This window comes from Silurus aristotelis, assembly GCF_946808225.1.
Source record: "Silurus aristotelis genome assembly, chromosome: 22".
In the NCBI taxonomy this organism is placed as follows: Eukaryota; Metazoa; Chordata; class Actinopteri; order Siluriformes; family Siluridae; genus Silurus; species Silurus aristotelis.
Genome location: NC_139595.1, coordinates 8,184,842 through 8,207,950, shown reverse-complemented (window position 1 = coordinate 8,207,950; position 23,109 = coordinate 8,184,842).

Genomic DNA, 23,109 nt, shown 5'->3' with positions numbered 1-23,109 from the left:
TCTAGCATTAAAGCATTTCCTTTCAGACCTAAGGGGCCATCATGTGCTGGTCCGTATGGACAACACATCAGTGGTCTCCTATACCAACCACCAGGGTGGTCTGCGCTCTCACCTCCTGTACAAGCTGGCATGACAGAACTTCATGTGGGCTCAAGGGAAGGTGCTTCACCACTTACACCCAGTTAACTGCCAGGCTGGCCCAGTGCTGGGATTTTATCAAGAACAGTTCGCCAGGGGTTTGTATTCCTGCACCCTAAAGGATTAAGTGTCTGTTATTTCTGCCTATCATGCTCTGCTTTCCAAGCAGTCACCAGGAAAACAACCTGTTAATGACACGGTTCCTCCGTGGTACCCTGAGGCTGTCCAAAGTCCCCTTTGAGATTTTTTGACAGTCAAGACTGTTTTTCTACTGGCCATCTTCTCTCTAAAGAGGGTTTGGGACCTTCACTCCCTTTCCGTGAACCCCTCCTGTCTGGAGTTTACCCCAGGCATGGATAGTGCCTTTCTCCACCCCAGACCAGGGTATGCTTCCAAGGTGCCCTCGGTCGTCCCGTGACCAGTCATGCCCCAGGCATTCTATCCTCCTCCTTTTCAGGCCACTGACCAGGAGAAGCTTAACTGGCTGTGCCAGGTGCAAACACATTACACATATGTCCACTAAACTGTGTGAAGAATGTCATACAAGCTGTTTGCTGCTACAGTCCATATAAAAAAGGGTTCCTGCCAACAAGAAGACCCTCAGTGGATGGATTGTGAATGCTATCCACTCCTCTTATGAGTCCTCTGTTCTCCCTGCTCATTTTGGGGTCAGAGTGCACTCCACCAGGAGTGTGGGGCCTCTAAGTCCTCGTCCTCTAGGGTATCTTTCCAAGACATTTGCAACGCTGCAGGCTGGTCCACCCCACTGACCTTCTTCAGGTCCTACAGCCTTGACATTAGTGCCACTCCTGGCCTCTCTGTCTTTCGAAATAACTGTGCCCATCGACACTAGGCAGGGATTGGTCAGTCTGGCATTATTGGACACTCGTTCCCAAAGCATTGTTGATGCAGCTTGAGTTCCTAAAATGGAAAGTCTCTAGGTTATGTACAGTATGTAACCCTGGTTCCCTGACATCCCTGCAAGCACTTCCTTCACCCTCAAAGCTAGCGCCGTCTCCATCCCAAAGCCGGTGACATTGCATCATTCCTTTGGACAGATTACACTGGCTTGCTCGTTATCTCTGTAAAGCCTTTTTGCGGACAAAGTCCTTTGTTAAAAGCACTATACAAATTGAATTTAATTGAAATGAACACCTCACAAGACCTGCCATTTAGAGACCCATTGACCCAGCTGTTTAGTCATCACAAGTTGACCTTCAAGATCTGTTGCTCATTTTGCCAGTTAAATATGTCTCCAACACATTAACTTCAGAAACTGACTTCATTTAAGGATTTGATAATCATATAATTTACTAACAATTCTAACGTTACAGAAATGTTACTTTGGTTTTATTTTTTTATAACTAAGTGACTAATATTCATTATTATCATTGCATAAAAATGTTTTAAAAAATTTACTTGTTAAATTAACATAAAAAATAGAATTGTGATTATAGGGGAATTAATACATTTAATTTGGATTTAAGTGATTCTTTCAAATTTATTTCTATATGTATTTTTTTAATCTAAATGCTCACATTTAGTTTTATAGTCTTGTTCTCTTTTATTTTTCCTGCCAACATTAGATAACTCCTAGCTCTAGAATTACTTTACCCATGTATTTCCTTATGCTACAAACATTGATGATGCAATAAACTCTCCCTGCCCATATATCCTGCCAAACTGCTGTCTAAAGCTAATGTGTAAAGACAGCTGTTAGGAAATTCTATCAAAACTGATATCTCACAGCATTAATAATTAATTGTAAATTCTATTAAAGAAACAAATGCATAAAATATCTACATTCAATATACTACACTCAATATATGCTTACATTCTACAGAGATGTAAGTAATTTATTTCATTTGTATATAGTCATGCACAAGATGTTTATGGGAAATGTAAGGCTTTCGTATTTATAACTTGTGTAACTTTGAAAGGTTACAGAATAACAGTTAAATATGATCAGAACAGACATTGCTAGGCAATAAGCAGCACTTTATGTGGGCGTTTATGAAAAAAAATATATACCAGGCTTGAAGCTGACTTCTCGCTTTAGACACTGATTTATGTAAGCATTCCATCTGTGGGTTGCTCAAGATGTCTGGAACAGGGCACATATCAATTAAAGATAAGTTATTTGTGTATTTGGTTGACCTTTCAGACTTATATATCCTTGGGGTTTGTGTTAATATTTGTCTATTAATGTTTTTTTTCCAGTGGTCAAAGTGGATAAGAAATAAATAAAAAAGAATAGAAAATCGGTTAGTTAGCTAGCTAACTTTAATACACTTGAAAGAAAGTCTACAGGTTTAGATGTAAAACAGCATATTCTGCAAAAATTGGAGATAAAAACTATTTAAACAAAATTATTTCAAAACTGCTTTCTTAATAAATATGAATGTGCTCAAACCTATACTAATTATCATGTGGTAATTTAAAATCAATAAATCCTTATACACCAACAAATGTTTGTGTACACATGACCTTGTGTGTAGTCTTCACCCATGCTGATACTAATTTGCTAACGCTCTTCCAGCAAGATCCATAAAGAATGGTTTGCAGAGGATAGGGAGGAAAACCCGTGACCTTTACAGAACCCTGACCTCAACACCACCAAAAAACATGCATCGAATTCAAATGTTAGCTATTTAGATATTTTAGGCCAACTTCACTCAACAAACTTACCGATGCTCTTGTGGCTGAATGGGCACATCAAAGCCCATGGTTTTATGAAATATTAAAAAAGCATCCAGAGATGCTGATGGTCAGGTTACCACTTTCTTTTAGACATATATATATATATATAATAACATAATAACATAATACAAATTCCAAACAAGGACATAAACCTTTATTTACCATTTATCCTGGTCAGGGTTATGGTGGGTCAAGAGTCTATCCAGGATTACAATCGATATAAGAGAGGTGAACAGTGTGTATCTGATCCCAGTTCATCATTAGACATCAGCATATAGAGACACAGAATAATTCATACTTAGAGGCAAAATGTTTTGGGATGTGGGAGAAAACTAAAAGACACTAGTGAATCCTACGGTGATACCCTGCATCATAGTGGGAACCGAATGTTCCCACAAAATAATATAATTGATGCTGCAGATACACTATACTGCAAAAAGTTTGTGGACACCTAGTCATAAGTATGGTATTTGCTTTCGTGCATCGCAGTCAACATTTAGTCCCAATTTGCTCTTATAATTCCCTTCAACCTTCCGGAAAAATTTTTCCACCAGATTTTGGAGTGTGCTTCTGGAGATTTGTGTTTATTCAGTCACAATGTAATTAGTAAAGACAGGTGTTGATGTAGGTAAGGTGAAGAGTCCTGGGGTACAGTCAGCGTTCCATTCAATTCCTGTTTAATAGGGTTGAGGTCAGAGCTCTATAGCAGGAGATCTTCCACTTAAACCTAGGCAATGCATATCTTAATGGAGTTTGCTTTGCTTTCAGCTTTGCGATAACAGTTTGGGAAAGAACAACATATGCATGGGAAAGTCAGGCATCCCAATACTTTTGCCTGTATAGTGTATTTTGCTAGTTGCATAACTGATTTTCTACAACAATCACAAGAAGGTTTTGGCTGTGCTTTTGGCAGTGCTTAGATTTAGGTCTAGCATAGCATTATGATATGCAATTATAACAACTATCTAATGGATAGGCCTCACAAGTATGTAGGACAAACATTTACTCTCCTTCTCTCTCTCTTTGTGTGTGTGTGTGTGTGTGTGTGTGTGTGCGTGTGTGTGTGTGTGTGTGTGTGTGTGTGTGTGTGTGTGTGTGTGTGCGCATGAGGAGTGGAGTGGGTTGAGTGAAGTGGAGTGGTGTCAGCTGTTAAGATGTAACATGCTCAAGAAAAGATAGAGAGTGATAAGACATTGAAAAATCTAGAGGGTGCAGACTGAGGACATAGTGGCTGAGCATATCGTAACAAGGGGTTGACAAGTATTGTTGGTCCTGAAGAGGTAGGACAAGACAGCATGTGAGGGGTCAGGGAGTTTGCAAAAGGACTAAAAGATAAGAAAAGGTGAGGACTGGACTGAGCCAAGCTGTCCAAATGGCCACAGAAGGCCTAGTGAACCCTTAATTCTCACCAGGGACCCAATTACTCTCCCAGCCTGGCCAATGACACAACTGTGCAAACAAAAAGAAGAAAAATTATGAACAGCAGAAAAACAAGACAACAGTCAAGGGAAAAAAGTAAATGGAGTAGATGAGTATTACCTGTTACTGGCACAATCTCAACGATCAGCATGTTACTGAAGCACTCCCTGTATATACAATATGTGTAGGCAGTGCCTCCAATACAGCTTGCTAATGCTAGCATACAGGATAGCAAAACTGATGCACAAGCAACTCAACCCACACAGTCAGACATCCATTATTAATCTCTCTGATGCAGGAGCTTGTGAGATTTATTAGTCATCAAGACACATACTATAACATAGTTGTTGTTTTTTTAAGTAAGGTCACTGCAAACCATGTACTTGTTGCTTAGACTAGTGAAATAAAACATTCACTAGTCCCCACAAAGAAAAATAGGGTTATTATTCCTTTTTCTAATAGTACAGGAAATGGTCTTTAAGGTGACTACTATGGATATTTGTTTTAATTTAAAGGTACAAAATTCATTCTGACCAATGTTCAGAGGTATTTACTGTACCCTGCTGGGATACAACTAGAGCGACAAAGCATTTGTACTCTTTTAGGTACATTGCTGTAAATTGATTTTTTGTGTGCACTTTGGGGATGTCAACTGGTCAAGGCTGTGGAGAAAAAGACAGAAAAGATTCATTTTTACTAATTTCAGACTCGATGAAGCCAATTCTAGTCAATAGTATATATAATTTAGCTCTAAAATATATTTTATTATATTTCTCCCATTAAGGGTCACCCGTCTCCATATCCCCCTGCCCTCTACATCTGGCTCTTTCAAACCAACTACCTGCATGTCTTCTCTCACCACAGCCATAAACTTCCTTCTTGGCCTTCCGCTTTTCCACCCTCCTGGTGGCTCCTCAGCACTCTCCGACCGATATAACCCATGTCCTCCTCTGCGCATGTCCAATCCATCTCAATCTCGTCTCCCTCACCTTGTCTCCAAAATGTCCGATATACGCGGTCCCTTTAATAAACTAATTTCTAATCCTGTCCATCCTTATCACTCCCAACAAAAACCTCAACACCTTCAGCTCTGCTACCTCCAGCTCCACCGCCTGTCTTTTACTCAATGCCATTGTCTCTAAACCATACAACATCGCAGGTCTCACCACAGTCCTATAAACTTATCACAAATCAGTCATGCCACTCTTCTCCACCCACTCCACCCTGCCTCCACTCTTTTCTTCACTTTTTTAACCCACTCTTCATTACTTTGCACTGTTGACCCCATGTACCTGAACTCCTCCACATTCTTCACCTCTTCTCCCTGCAACCGCACCACTCCACTGCCCTCCCTTTCATTTACATCCATGTACTCTGTCTTATTCCTACTGACTTTCATTCCCATTCTCTTCAGCACGTACCTCCACATATCCAGGCTCTTCTTAACCTGCTCCCTACTCTCACAACAAATAACAATATGATCCACAAACATCATAGTCCAGGGAGACTCCTGTCTTACCTAGTCCGTCAACCTGTCCATCACCACTGCAAACAGGGAAGGGCTCAAAGCCGATCCTTGATGCAATCTCACCTCCACCTTAAACCAGTCGGTCGTTCCTCTTGCACACTTCACTGCTGTCACACTGTCCTCATACATGTTCTGCACCACCCTCATACACTTCTTTGACACACCTGACTTCCTCATACAATACCACAACTACTATCTTGGCACCTTGTCGTATGCTTTCTCTAAATCCACAAACATACAATGCAACTCCTGACCTTCTCTATACTTCTCCATCAACATTCTCAAAGCAAATAATGCATCTGTAGTGCTCCATAACCATACTGTTGCTCACAGATGGTAACCCTACTCACAGCCTGGCTTCCACTCTTTCCCATAACTTCATAGTATGACTGATTAACCTAATTCCACTGTAGTTACTGCAGGTCTGCACATCTCCCTTATTCATAAAGATCGGTACCAACACATTCCTTCTCCATTCTTCAGGCATCCTCTCACCTTCCAAGATCTTGTTGAACAACCAGTTTAATAACTCCACTGCCATCTCTCCTAAACACCTCCATGCTTCTACCGGTATGCCATTTGGTTCAACTAACTTTCCACTCTTCATCCTCTTATTCGCTAATCTCACTTCCTCCTTACTAATCCTATCCACTTCCTGCTTCACCATTTCCAACATCCAACCTTCTGTCTTTCTCATTTTCCTCTTTCATCAGCTGCTCAAAATACTCCCCCCATCTTCTCAACACCCTCCCATCACTAGTCAACACACTTCCATCTCCATCCTTTATTGCTCTAACTTGCAGCACATCCTTCCCAGCTCGGTTCCTCTGCCTGGCCAATCGGTATTAATCCTTTGCTCCTTCCTTAGTGTCTAACTTCACTTACAGCTCCTCATATGCTTTTTTCTTGGCTTTTGCCACATCCCTTTTTACCTGCTTCCACATCTCCTTGTACTCCTGCCTACTTTTCTCATCACTCTGTCGATCCCAATTCTGTTTTGCCAACCTCTCTCCTTATGCTCTCCTGCACTTCCTTATTCCACCACCATGTCTCCTTGTCTTCCTTTCTATTTCCAGATGTCACACCAAGTACCTTTCTAGCTGTCTCTCTTATCACTTCTGCAGTAATTGCCCAATCATTCAGCACCTCTTCACCACCACCGAGCCCCTGTCTGACCTCTTCTCTGAATCTCATACTACAGTCTTCCTTCTTTAGTTTCCACCACCTTATTCTTCTTTTAGTCCTCACTCTACCCCTCTCCTTCTTCACCTCCAAAACCATCCTACAGACCACCATCTGATGCTGTCTCACTACACTGTTCCCTGCCAATACCTTACAGTCTCCAATCTCCTTCATTGCATCCCCTACATAGAACATAGTCCACCAGTGTGCACCTTCCTAACCTAAAAAATACTTTTTTGTAGCCTGTGTGGATGTTCACTAATACAAATTTTTTAATAATAAAAAAATAAACAGCAATTAAAAAAAAAGAAGCTTAACAATAGGATAAGTGTGACAAACTATAGAAAGCTATTTAGAATTATAGCAAATTAAATTACTGGTCATTTGTGAAATGCCCTTGACCCCATAATTTGAAGTTATTCTAACTGAACACCTTTACCTAAGATTTGCCTCTTTTCTCCTAATGGTCTCTACAATATTGAAAGTACCTCCATCCACAGACAGGCTGCAATGGATTGTTTGATGAGTATGAAATATTGTAAATAATATGTAGTGCATGACAGCAAATGTAAAATGTGCTTGAAAGACTAATAAAAGTACACCAACAAGTTGACTTTTAACACTTTAAGTATAAAATTCTTGATTTTGTGATAAACATTAGTGGTTTTGTCCCACTAATAATGTACAGCTGTTGTCAGAGACAGTGAAATCTGTTAATATTGTTGCCTTTATTGCACATAACACATATATTCTTTTGGCTATGGTATATAAGTGAAATACCAGTGTACCCGTTTATTATTACACTAATTGATATTTTGTTGTGAAAGACTTATAAAAAAATTATCTGCAGTCACTTCAGCTAATGTAATAATGTAAATAGATTAGAGTAAATTAAACTGTACTGTAGTATTTAAGTTTATTAATAGAATTTATTATAGAGTAAGGACCATATTTAGTGGGGGCTTACAGTACTACCCCCTCCCAATTGTTTGGTAAACTAATACGATTATTATAATTATAAAGTGATTGAGATTATTTTATTTTGATATATTTTTTTATTTATATACAGTACAGACCAAAAGTTTGGACACACCTTCTCATTCGAAGAGTTTTCTTTATTTTCATGACTATGAAAATTGTAAAGTCACACTGAAGACATCAAAACTATGAATTAACACATGTGGAATTATATACATAACAAAAAAGTGTGAAACAACTGAAAATATGTCATATTGTAGGTTCTTCAAAGTAGCCACCTTTTGCTTAGATTACTGCTTTGCACACTCTTGGCATTCTCTTTGAAGAACCTACAATATGACATATTTTCAGTTCACTTTTTTTGTTATGTATATAATTCCACATGTGTTAATTCATAGTTTTGATGCCTTCAGTGTGACTCTACAATTTTCATAGTCATGAAAATAAAGAAAACTCTTTGAATAAGCAGGTGTGTCCAAACTTTTGGTCTGTACTGTATATTATTTTTAGAAATAGAGTTTTTTCCTCCAAGCCAAATGCAGTTATCTTAAGTTTAAAGGTCAGAATCATATGTAACTGAGATATCTTAGTTCTCAAATGTTGTGAGGGCAGGTGTGCCAAAGGGCCATGAAATATGTCATCAAGTCTAAACCACTAAAGAGTGGAGGTGTTTTGGATGGTATTCACCTCTATTTATGTGTTGCTTTTAAAAATGCCTTTAAAAAAAATATATATATATTAATACATGTCTGCTATGCACAAGTGTGATACACGTTTTTAGTCAATGACCATAACACTGAATTTATTCTTATTTATTTTTTATTTTTTTTATTTTTTATCAAAGTGATTTATTTGGGGTGCAGAAATAAAATTTCCCTACATAAGGCACCTGTGAAAATATATGTCAATTTAGACGATTCCAGCTTTACCCATTTTCAAATAATTATATGTGCCACTTACACTTACACTATATGGGCAAAGGTATTGGGACACCTGACTTTACCAGCCATATGTGGTCTCCCCCAAACTGTTAACATATTTAGAGGCACACAATTGTCTTTCTATGTATTTTCTTTTCCTTCAATTAAACTAGGAGACCCAAACATGTTCTAGCATGACACACACAAATCCATGAAGATATAGTTTACTGAACATGCAATGGAGGGGAAGATGGTGAGTGGCCTGCTCATGAGCTCTCACCTTAACCCTATTAAACACCTTTAGGATGATTTGGAACACAGACTGCACCCAAGTCCTCCTCGCACTACATCAACACCTGCCCTGAGTACTAATGCCCTTGTGGCTTAAACAAGTACAAATCTTCACAGTCACTCTCCAAAATGTAGTATATTTTGATTATTATCCAGCAAATGAGGACGAAATGTGGAATGGAATGTTCCACATACAAAATATATACTGTATGAAATGTATTGTTATGTGTCCACAAACTTTTGTCTATATAGAGCACACAGGCATACAATGAAAAATAATAACAAATATGTGGCAATTTAATCATCTAAGAATTTGTTCTAAGTTTAGTGGTTATTTCAAACAAGGTCTAGTCTAGTTTACATATTTATCCTAATGCAGGAGTATTTCTCTAACAAAATGGAAAAAAGTAGGTGATATGCTTAGACCCCCTGAGGTAGTAAAAGATGCAGACCTGAAAAGGGTGCCTCATATTTTATTCTCTTTGTATTAAAGTACATGCTGGTGGGAGCTGCATCTTTATTATAAGCAGTTCTACCTGTCTGTGCTTTATTTAAGATATGACAGTCGGGGAGGGCTAGTTAAATTTGAAACAAACAAACTAATAAATAAATAAATAAATGCATTTAGAATGCGAATGTTGGAAGAAATTGCTTATATATGAGTAATTCTCATTGCTGTAACACACTTTGTGGCATTTAAGTGCAATGGCTAGTCTACTAAAGCTGTTATCAAAAACATAAAAGTAAAAATTTGCAAAGTACATTATTTCTACAGGACATTTCTAGAATAATATGCAACAAACTAGTGGTGTAACGATCAGACAATTTGGAGAAATTGAGTCTTAACACAGAAAGCACAAAAATATGTCCCCTTTTAAATGCATTAACTCCCAGACACCTGTGTCTCTGTGACTCAGAGGAAAGAGTGTATGCCATCCTTCCCACTCACCAGGGACAATTTTCATGTCTTAGACTCCTGGGCTCATATGGCTGTGGTGTCATCAAGATTTCAAACTTGTGATCTCAAGATGAAAGAGTGAAAGTGTTTTTCCTGTGCCACTCAGAGGAGCCTCAGAACTCACATTATTAAATTGTAAAAAGGCTGAAAGCAATGACGTGGCCATGATCATGATAGCTTAAAGAGTAATTTTCTGTGTGATCATGTATAAATTTTAACATTAGTATGTGGAACGTATTTGGAAGTCATAAAATAAAAAAAAATTTAGATTTTTTTTGTGTTATCGTGCAATCACTGCCTTACTGAATCAAATGCATGTTGTATTGCTTATAATATACTGTATCATTTCACTCCACTGCATTAAAAGCCACGATAGCCATATTATCTTGTTATGTATAACATCTTGTTATCTAAAGCATCACACATTTATTGTTAGTGATACATAAACATCTTATTTAGAATATTAACCTATTTTTGGCATGATAAAATATTAACAAACAAACAATTAAGTTTAAGGCAGATGAGTAGTCATCAATCGTTTCAGTTACATCTTTAAACTTACTGATTCAGCTTTAAGCTCTTTTTTTTTTTTTTTCCATGTCAAATCATGTGCTCTTTTTTGCATTAGGTGGGTTGTCAAGTTGTTGATTCCCCCTTGCAGCACCTAATAAGTCATATGTGTCACTGTTTTATATATATATATTACTTATTATTAAATAGAGAATATGAAAAGAAAGCAAGGCTGGAGCATCTTGACAACAAGCAATTGAAGAAACAAATTGACAAAAGTAATAGTTCGCTGTTGATCTGACTCGATTTTTCCTAAGCAATGCAAAACCTTTAATAAGTACTAACAAAAAGTCATTTTAAATTGAAAATAGGGCCTGTGTAGAAATAGAGTGAACAGGGATATTAAATATAAACACTGATATATTTATATGTGGGAAAAAATTAAATGGCATGAAAATCCTGTGTTTTCTGTCTAAAAGCAAAACATCTATGCAACAACCCTTCAAATTGTTTAATGCACCAGGATTTAAATGAGTGATTATTCTCTGGCTGTGCAAATGGACATCCAATTACTCTATATTTATCAGGCTGCTCTCAAAGATACAATACATCACGGAGTAATAAATGTGTACGTCAGATTTACATTGTTTTCCCCTTATGCACTTTAAGGTACAGCACCTTTAAGTGGTGTAACAAATGACAGTCTTGCACATGTTTTACATCGTTAATGTACTATCTGAAAACTGTTTTTTTAAGGAAGCTTGGTCAACTGTTGCAGATACATGTGGTCTGATTGTGTGTTGAGTGTATTTTTGTCCTAGTAATTACTTTTCCTATTACAGTGAACATAAGCAGATGTCTGCAAAAACAACAGACTGCATGATTGCATTCAACACAGATTAACAAAGAAGATGATGTTAGAACAGCACACATACACATGAACCTACATACACACACACACATGCAAATGCTGTACACAACATAAAACAGCATGCAAAATTGTGTGTAAATTTAAGCAGGATGGTTGGTAACCCAAATAATTTTGAAGTGTCTGCTAAATTTTCACATTTATTACTCAGTTTTATGAATGTGCCTGCAAGCAGAATTGTGGTTTCAGCAGCACACAGCATACTATGAGTCAGAAAGAGGTATCAGAGGAGGGGGAAAGACAGATAAACAGATACACAGAGAGACAAATGGAGAAAAGATGAAGAGAAAAGGGACTTGGAATAAGAATCAAGCAAAAGCAAGTAAAGATGAGGATAGGATGAACAGGGAAAAAAGAACAAGAAGAAGAGATAGCAATAAGAGACAATATAAATGAAAGACAAAAACACAGCGCATTACAAGAGACAAAATTAAGAAAGGGCGTACAAAACAAGGAAAGTGGAAGTATGCCAGACCCAAAGAGATTTAGAGTTAATAAAGGGGGAAGACATTAACAAAAATTGTCAAATATACAACCATACACAGTACAGCATACAGTAAAATGTGTTATCGGCTGCTTGTGACAAAAACAGAATAAAAATAGATTTTACATATGTTAAAGCGGAATTTGTGTACACCAGAAAGCAAAAGGTATGACTTTTTTCGAATAGAGTGCAGATGTGTGCAGGATGTGTGCAACTGTGCTTAGAGGAAATGAACTGAGTTAGACACAGAAAAGTGATGTTAAGAGAGAGTGAATGAAAGGCATGTTAAAAAGGGGGAAAAAACGATAAATGGAGAAAAGCCAGGCAAAAAAATTAACCGAAATACAGAAAAGCCAGACCAAAATGAGATAGAAATGAGGACAGAAAAAAATACAGAGGAAAAATTCATAGAGAAGAGAAAGAAAGGCCAAGAAAAAGTGGAGAAGCAAAAACAGACCAGCAGTGAGAATCATTACAGAGAGAGAGAGAGAGAGAGAGAGAGAGAGAGAGAGAGAGAGAGAGAGAGAGAGAGAGAGAGAGAGAGACAAGAATATACACAATTTAAAGTAAAGGTGTCTAAGTTGATAGGAAGAGACAGAATGAGATTAAAAGGCAGAGAAGAGAAAGTAAGGGAGATATAGGTGGCGCTTGAAAATGAAAAAGAGAGAGAGAGGATGGAGGAGAGAAGAAAGGAGAGAGAAAGAGAGAGGACTGAGATATCAGCTTGCAAACATGCTGTCTACACTGTAATTAAAGAGGTGGTTGCAAAGCGGAGAAGCTGAAAGAAAACCACTAGGAATGTGCAAATCAAATTCTGGATGGATTATAGGTTTGGCCTGTGCTGTACTGGCAGCGAGTGTCTTGTCACAGACATGTAAATTGCTACCTAGGCCTGTTGCTGAATCCAACTCTGCATACTGAGCACTTAGGAGAAAGCCATTGTCTTTTACTTTTTTTTTTTTTTACAATACTACTCCAGTGGCATATGGCTTCCTTTTGAGAACACATTTGCAATAATGCAGAAACTCTTGCAGGCAGCAGATAACCAGGCTCACAGGAATGTGTAATTATCCTAATTCCAAACAAATTACATTAAAGCATGTAAAATCTAAAAACTGAAAAACATAAAATCATTTAGTTGAGGTATTTTTTTTTTCATTAATTTTGTGACTAGTTGTGTAAGAATATGCATTTAACCCCTTTAACAATGTTCTGTTTTTGCTTCATACTGCAATAACACATACGTATTGTCAATTTATGATACCCCCACCAATGTCATGCTAAAGGTTATATTTTTATATAATTATTAATTATTATTACTTATATATTTATTTTTATAAACAATTTGAACATGGCAGCACAGTTAAAAATAAGTCAACTATATGGAACACACAACCGGCACTATACTAGCAGGAGATGCGTTTCTTTCTTTTCTTTTTCCATCCCATGCATTTTCAGTGATAGAACAGGAGTAGGAGTTTTACTTGGGGCAAATGCAGAGAGGTGTCTTCTCAAATTTCAAAACAAACAAATAAATGAAATAAAAAAATGATTGTTTTTGAGCATGTACATGTAATGTATATAGCCAAGAATCTCTTTTGTATTTTTTGAAACAGTTCAGAGAGACTAGATCAAAGCTATTTTAATGCCTGCTCAAGTCAAGTCAAGTCAAGTCAAGAAGCATTTATTGTTATTTTAACCATATATAGCTGATGCAGTACACAGTGAAATTAAACAACGTTCCTCCAGGACCCTGGTGCTGCATAGACAACATAAAGCTACCTAACAGAAAACACAGAGTGAAGGACTAGTAAGTGTTCTCGCCACATAAAGTGCATCGTGTGCTACCTGGTGCAAACAGTGCAGGACAGACAGCACAAAGACAACACAAGACAGTGCAGGACAACACAAGACAGTGTAGGACAAATACACAAAATAGTGTAACCAGTAAACCTGCTGTATATTACACAGTGTTGTGTGTAAAAGAGAACGAAGTACAGGAGTGAACATTGTAATTAAACAAAATGTAAACAAAATGGTTTGTGCAACAAAAAAAAAGCAATAGCAGCAGTCAAAAAAAAGATGTGTAAAAACAGCATGTAAACAGTTTGTAGTAATGAAGTGATATAATATAGGCATGGATGTGTGAAGTGAGTACTATTGTGTGTTGGGTCAGGATTGTACAGATCAGTCACACAGTTAAGTGTGTGTGTGTGTGTGTGTGTGTGTGTGTGTGTGTGTGTGTGTGTGTGTGTGTGTGTGTGTGTGTGTGTGTGTGTGTGTGTGTGTGTGAGGAAGCCTGATGACTTGAGGGAGGAAACTGTCTGGATGTGACAGCCCAAAAGCTTTGGAACGGCTTTCCTGATGGCAGGAGGGTGAAAAGTGTGTGTGAGGGGTGTGTGGGGTCGTCCACAATGCTGTTGGCATTGCAGATTCAGCATGTGGTGTAAATGTTCAAGATAGAGGGGAGAGAGACTCCGATGATCTTCTCAGCTGTCCTCACTATCCTCTGTAGGGTTTTGCGATCCGAAACGGTGCAGTTCCCAAACCAGGCAGTGATGCAGCTGCTCAGGATGCTCTCAATAGTCCCTCTGTAGAACGTGGTCAGGATGGGGGAGGAAGATAGGCTTTCCTCAGCATTCTCAGGAAGTAGAGATGCTGCTGGGCTTTCATGGTGATGGAGCTAGTGTTCAGTGACCAAGTAAAGTTCATGATCTTGCTGCTGGCTGTGCTCCACTTTTGTAAGTGCTGTTTACTTTCTCCAGGCTTTAATAGGGAAACTCACCCTAACTCACTTTGCTGGTGCCATGACCCAGATTACCAGTGTGTGGTAGGTAAACAGTTGTCTCCAACAAGACAACTGCTTAATATTTAATTCGAAATGAAGCAAAAAGCAACATTGACTGAATTTAGGGCAGTTAAATAATCTACTTGCAGTAAGTTCACCACAATTCCCAGCTTAGCCTTTTTTCTAGAAAATAGATTCTCTGACACAAAGGTTAAAATGGTGTAATTCAATTACATTTGATAAGTAATATAGCTTCTCAGTAGTACATGGATAAACATTACTAAACAAACTATGTTTTAAACCAAATCATATTTTCTTTAGATATTCAAACAAAAAAATATTACAAATATTTCAAACATTATTCTAATGCAACATTTGCTAATAAAAAAAAAATAATAGAAAAACTTGACAGCATAGAAAATCCACTGAATGGGAATAAAACACATGGGTATGCTATTACAGGAAAAAAAGGGATTGGGTAGGGGTAATGTCTATCATTTTATACACTCAAAGTAAAATTTTATGCTTTTGGAATTTTACATTATAAAATTTTCAAATCAGAAATATTCAACGTTAACAATTGTAATATAATGATTTTATATTAAGAATATTTGAGTCATCTTGAAATTAAAATGTTTTTAGTTTCTTCATTGATCTTATTTTTGTATTTTCATATATGCTGGTTTTACTTTTTGTATTATATACAAACATTTTTATTCATAATATTATATATTTTTCCAAAGGCAATCCACAATTGCTTTTTTAGTCTATTCAAAATGACAATGACTTAAAATATTCATAGATACATTGGGATGGATGTTGTTAGCATAATGTATTAGTTTAGTGTACTGTATCGAAGGACAAAACATAGTATGATTGTCAATAGATCTCATGGGGCAAATTTACATTCTAAGTCATCACTAGAACAAACAGATCGAAAAGACAACTGCTAAATCGGCTGTCACCATTTAGTCCGTTCTGCTAATGCTAATCAGTGTCTGCTCAGACACACTGTCCCACAGACATCTGATGGACCATAACAGCATTGCCACAGTCTGAACACACTACACTGTGATTATTTCAGAAGATTGCAAAGAAAGATTTGCTGATCATTGTTATTAAATAATGCTGTGTCTGGGGGCAATGATTTACGCAAATATTTTAATAAATGTCATAAGAGATGGTGAGGGCAAACAGTCTATGTGGCTCTTAAAATGATTTGGTATAACAAAATCAATTTCTCTAGAGAGATCCATCATGGCACACAATCAGGTTGATTTCAGGTAATTAACCATTCTCAAGCTCTGCTAACTGCTAACAAAGTGTGAAGTGATTTGGAGTGAGAAATGATCAAATGCACACCATTTGAGAATGATTGTTTTCTAAAAAATATAAGAAAAGTGTTTTTCCAGCTGTGCAGCGTTCTCCTCAGATTTTTCCTGGCTGGTTAACTTGTTCCCAAGCACAAACCAGTGTTAAAGGAAACATTTCATTTACCCACGATTTATAGCCAATAAAAGTCTCTTGACTCTAGTGTTTAATTTAAGCGACTTGTAAATAGAAAAGTTTATGAAAGAATACCAGAGAGAGAACAAAAAAGATAAAGGGAAACTAGATATAATTAAAGATTCAAATATATGTATGGCTGAAATGTGTCAAACTTGCTGCTGCCACAGAAAACTTATGGGAAATCTGTAGACTCTGGATGCCAGTGGCAGGGGCAAATACCCATATGGGCTACAGCTGTGTGCCTTTGGGAGAAAGTGAGAATGAAAAGAGACTGAAATTCTTTATAAGATAGTACGGATGTACCACATTAAATGCAGCTTCAATGTATTAATTTACATAGAAATCAAACTTTATTGTTCTTATTCTTTTTCCCACAAAATGTCTTTCTCTATTTTATTTAATTGATATATGCTGAGAAGAGTGACAGGAGTGATTTGTGATAGTAGGGTATCTGCAAGAATAAAAGGGAAATTGTATAGGACTATGGCGAGACCGTGGCATTGAGTAAAAGACAGGAGGCGGAGCTGGAGGTAGCAGAGCTGAAGATGTTTAGGTTTTCGTTGGGAGTGACGAGGATGGACAAGATTAGAAATGAGTTTATTAGAGGGACAGCCCATGTAGGACGTTTTGGAGACAAGGTGAGGGAGGCGAGATTGAGATGGTTTGGACATGTGCAGAGGAGGGACATGAGTTATATTGGTAGAAGAATCAAGTCAAGTCAAGTCAAGTTTATTTGTATAGCGCTTTTTACAACAGACATTGTCTCAAAGCAGCTTTACACAAATCAACAGTTAAGGTGAATGGTGTGAATTTGTCCCTGGTGGCGACTGTGGCAAGGAAAAACTCCCTTAGATGTTATGAGGAAGAAACCTTGAGAGGAACCTGACTCAAAAGGGGAACCCATCCTCATTTGGGTGACATCAAGAGTTTGATCATAAATCTTTCAACAATACAGAACACTGGAGAGTGAGAACTAACATGATTACTGGAGTATAAGATTATAAGTGATGTTCTTTCTGCAGTCTTATACAGTCTATATGGTTAGTAGCTCCTAGTTTTATAAGCTCAGCATTTGTGATCATCACAGATCCAGCATCAGCTTCTGCATGCCAGAGCCTTTAAACACTCCAGGAGGTCCAATGTCAAACTCCACACATGTATCAGGATCCAAATGGCACTCAGAATGCTGAGGATGGAGCCACCAGGAAGGAGGAAAAGCAGAAGACCAAGGAGGAGGTTTATGGATGTGGTGAGACATGCAGGCAGTTGGTGTGAAAGAGGCAGATGTAGAGGACAGGGGGGTATGGAGACAGATGATCCGCTGTGGCGACCCCCAATGGGAGCAGCCGAAAGAAGAAGAAGAAGATGCTTACATTATAAATAAAAAAACTACGGATTTAATGTACATGTATTTGACATGAAAGTAAGTGAAATTCAGTTTGATTTCATTTGTGTAACACTTTTTAACAACAGGCATTGTTCTAAAGAAACCCTATAGAAATAAATAGATAACAAATATAAAAAATGTTTGTAAAAAAATATAAAAATGTGTCACTCAAAGCCTTTAGGTGTGTCACTATAAGTAAGCCATAATGAGCAAATGAAACCGACCGTTTGAATTTAAAGAAAATCTAGTCCAAAAGCTACTGTATATCTGGCATGTGGCGAAAGGTTTAAAGCTTGTGACTAGGTCAATGAGCCATGGTTCGTTATAATGATTTTAAAGCCAGACCATAAAACTTAGGCAGTTGCAGTAAATGACAACTTTTACCACTGCTGAAATAACAATGATAACTAAAGCTATAAGTCTCCCTTTTGTTCTGATTATTCATCACACAAGTAAATGCACACTGTAAACTTTCCAGTAGCAGTTTGCCCACCAAGCCACCAGAGGAAACCATCGCCCGAGTACTGAAAACTTTTGGTTCTATAGGTTACTTACTGTTTTTAGCATTCTTAACTCATAGCCATGCTATACCCAGTGTGAAGCATTATGTTTGCTAGCCATCACATTACCAAGCTATTTACTTTTAATGTTTTCATTGTGCACTGGATTTTGCCATGTTTACTAATTTTATATCTTTCTCATGTGCCTTACGACTTTGTTTGCCTCACTGATTGCCTTTTTTGTGCCTTGGAGTTTTGCCTGTTTACCGACTCTGCTTTAGCCTAGCCCGTCTGTTTACGCCACTTGTGTTTTCTTTTAATAAACGCACAATGATTCCGAACCCTCAACCTCCGCTTCAGCATCACACACACGTTACAAATATTGTTTTTATTATTAAATAGTTGGAATTAAATCAAGTTGACAGTTTGTGAGAAAGGACTATATTAAAAGACAAAATTGAAGCAAATTATTAGATAGATAGATAGATAGATAGATAGATAGATAGATAGATAGATAGATAGATAGATAGATAGATAGATAGATAGATAGATACAACTTTATTGTCATTGCATAGTACAGGTACACAGCAACGAAATGCAGTTTGGCATCTACCAGAAGTGCAAAATGTAGCAGTCGTGCAAAAGTGCAGATAACAATCTAGCATATTTACAGCAAGTGGTATATATGAAAGTATATACAGTGATTAAATATAAAGGCTATTTCAGTGCAGAGATGTGTGGACATTCAGAAGTACAGTAAATAAATATAGAGGCGTACAGTAATTAGGAAAATGTGCAGAAATGAAAGGTTACAGATCACAAGATTATGGCATTAAGGAGTAGCAAGCTGAATAAACAGTCTACTATATATAAAAAAAAAAATATATATATATATATATATATATATAAATATATACACATACATTATATATACAAATGAATGTGAAATGTTGGGCAGAATGTACAGCAATGATAAAGATACATACAGATATAAAAAGTGCAGATGTACTGAGGAGTGAAAAAGATATAATATGTAGTATGTACATGTATTGTACAGAGGTTATATACAGTCTTTTTGTTTGTGTTTGTTTTGTAGTGATTTAGCGGTGTAGTGTAGAGTTCAGTAGTGTGATGGTGGATGGAAAAAAGCTGTCTCTGAACCTGCTGGTTCTGGTGCGCAAGTTTCTGTATCTCCTTCGTGATGGAAGGAGGTTAAACAGTTTATGACTGGGATGTGAAGAGTCCTTGATGATGTTGTGAGCTCTGCGCAGACATCTGCTGTGGTGAAGGTGTTCAATGGCAGGTAGTTGGGTGCCAGTGATGCGTTGGGCGGTTTTGACCACCCTTTGCAGTGCTTTACGTTCACACACAGTGGAGCCTCCGTACCATACAGTGATGGAGTTGGTCAGGATGCTCTCAATGATGCAGCGGTAGAAACTCGTTAAAATCCCCGGGGACAGATGAGATTTCTTGAGACTTCTCAAGAAGTACTGGCGTTGTTGTGCTTTTTTTTACCAGAGCTGACGTGTTCTGCTGCCAGGACAGATCCTCAGAGATGTGAACTCCCAGGAACTTAAAGCTGGAGACTCGCTCTACCTCGGTTCCATTGATGTTGACTGGTAGATGTCTCCCGCTGTTGGATTTCCGGAAGTCCACAATGAGCTCTTTGGTCTTTGTGGCGTTGAGAGTCAGGTTGTTGGTGGCACACCATGCTGCCAGATTACGGATCTCTTCCCTGTAGGCCGATTCGTCATTGTTTTCTGGCCGACCACGGTGGTGTCATCTGCATACTTGATGAAGATGTTGGAGTTATACAGAGGAGCACAATCGTGGGTGAACAGGGAGTAGAGCAGTGGGCTCAGAACACAGCCCTGCGGTATGCCAGTGTTCAGAATGAGGGTTGAGGATACCTGGTTTCCCAACCTGACAGATTGAGGTCTGTTGGTGAGAAAGTCCAGAATCCATCTGCAAGTGGAGGTGCAAATACCCAGTTCACTGAGCTTAGTGATCAGTACAGTGGGGAGGACTGTATTGAATGCAGAAGTAAAGTCAATAAGTAATTGGATATGACAGCAATCGTCAGTTGGCTCATTATTCTCATCATCCTTTTACAACATTCATCAATGGGAAGTTATCTTTATAGGACTGTAGTCAACACTTCTACAGCAGTGGTTCTTGCATGGTAGTGGTAGTCAAAGTGGAGCAAGTGGAATTCTAAACACCTTGGTGTAACTGCTGTGCTAAGGACTGTCAAGCAAACAAAAGAACGATCATACAAACTATAAACATGGTATAAAAACCATAAAAATCAAAAGACAAATTACAAACAGCATGTTGAACTAAGACTAACGGCTGGTTTACACAATGCTTCTTTGCATTAAAGCATGGAAGTCTAAGTTATTGTAAAACCTGAGGTCTTAATTTGTGTAAAAATAAAAGATCCAGATGGCTGTAGGATGCCTCATTTCTCTACCAGCCACTCTTACTCTTTATTGATCTGCTGTGGGGAGAGTGTCTTTAACCATTAATTTCTCTAATCATTTAGCAGTGTTATGTTTAAAAAGGATAATATGCAGAAAATGATCAATAATTATGCAAGTTCACCAACATCGTTCGATATGGAACTCCAGAAAAACTGATTTTATCATGGCACACCGCTCATATTTGTTACTGTGATTTTGTGCTCTGATAAACAGAGTGATGAAATACCTCTGCACTTCTTTTGTCTTCAAATGAATGACAAGAAGAATTGAGTGAGTAATGACAGTGTGACTCTTTGGCATTGTTATCTAACAAACTATTCATTAGAACCACACAGAATGAGCAGAAATCCTTCCATAAGTTGAGAACTATCTGAAAATAATCCCTTTTACACCCTCTTTTCATATATAAGTATTATAAGGCCACATCTGCTCAGGAGGACTGCAAAGAAAGGGGCAATTTAGGTCAGGGTTCATTAAACAAGCATCTCAGGGTACAAGTTACCATAATAAAGTAATTTATTTATATTATAATGTTGAGGTCAGACTTAAGATGTATCCTAAAATTATGTGTGATGCATCTTTTTTTTTTCTGTTTCTCCTTTTACTTGGTCCAAAATGGGGACTTTAATTTTTGCTGCAGACCTCAAAGATCCTAAACAAGTTTTTGCTTATTGCACTCTATACATTTAAACATGGACAAATCTGCATCTGCACATGTCAGCTTTTTATTTTATTTTTTTTCCCCTTTTCCTTACATAGTCACTGAGCTTAGGATGGAATCAACCCAAAATCCCCAGTGACCTCAGTAAACAGCTTTGATTGGAGAAAGAAAGAATGACGATATTATAAGTTCAAAGGAATCCACATTTCCAGGCATGTCACAGCATCTAAATTATCCCATATAAAGGAAGTGACTGTTTTTTATGAGGGCAAAATTTTTATGGCACATCTAAGTGCCCATCCCTCAGCAGCATACCAGAAAAACCACAGCCATTAGAGCCTAGGGGTAAATAATGTCACTCTTTCTTTGTCTCTAACATTCTCATAGTAGTTTTCACACACTTATGTGCATAGAATTGTAGTCAGTTTGAGCCAGTGACATATACATTTATGTTTAATGTTTGATGATCACAGATTTGTTAAAAGTTCTGTGTAAAAACATGAAAAGCGATTGGGCTTTTGCGCTGACAGAGGCAGAGTGAAAACAGCTTTAATGTGCACATAAAAGTGTGTGTGTGTGTCACCCCCTGATCGGGTCGGCGCACCATACTGTGCGTGTCCTGTTCTTTGAACCTACTGCAGTATTGGAGCTCTTTATTATCAAGAGGTCACAGTGCTGTGAAAATCTCAGTGCCAGAGTAATGAGTATGGTGTGCATTCCTCCGTCAATTATTTAAATTGCAGTCCTGACCCACACAGGTAGCATATTTCATCTCACACCCGTAAACTCACAAGCACACACACACTCATTTATTATTAAGATGTTATGACTAATGAGGTCTATAACTCTCTCGAAGTGTTTCATGCTCTTTTCATATACCGAGAGGGACAGTGATAACTGTCACCAAAATGGTCCTTAAAAACATGTCATTTTATGGTAATTTAGTTGAGCTCCACTGGTGGTAACCCCCAGCTACTGGGTACTTCCTCTACCCATTAAAAGAGGTAGAGCAGCATTTCTTGTGAGGAAGCTAAAGAGGGTGTTTGTTTTACAAATTGTTTTTTTCCCTCTGGATGCTTATCTCCTTCCTGAGAAACTTCAGTTGTTTTGTAGTGAGGTGCATGAAGATTTTTATGATACTACAACTAATGGTTTCTATCAGCTTAATTGTTGTTTATTTGACATTTGGTACAAATATGGGGACTCCACAATTAAGGCTGCAACCACACCTGAAAACCTGTCTCTTTTGCGATCGCTAGGACTCCTGCTGATAGACCAACACTGCTTATAATACCATGATTTTGTGTACCCCTTTTAATTCCATGGGAGGTTACATCAGCTCTACGTCAGCTCTTCTTGTCTTTACCACTTATCATGGTCGACTGCAGAGTTTTTGCATGAGAAATTAGCATGAGCCAATTTGAAAAGTTATGAATGATTGATTAAAGGAGTGTATTGTAATTTTAAACGACCTCTGCTGCCTGCAAGGTGAGTTGAAATTGCAATGTATATATTGGCAGGGATTCCCCTTAATACAAACCCACCCAACCTCTTCTGCTAGTATTCTATATTAGAGAAATTAAATAATCATTTGGATTGTTAAGATAATGTTTTTCAAACTGACACCAGTAGCAATTATAACAAAGCACTATACGTTTTTATTTCCTTTTGAAAGAAGAAAGCTTAACAAAACTCTGGTTGGTCCTAGAGGCATGGGATCCCACAGGGAGCAACAAATAACAACA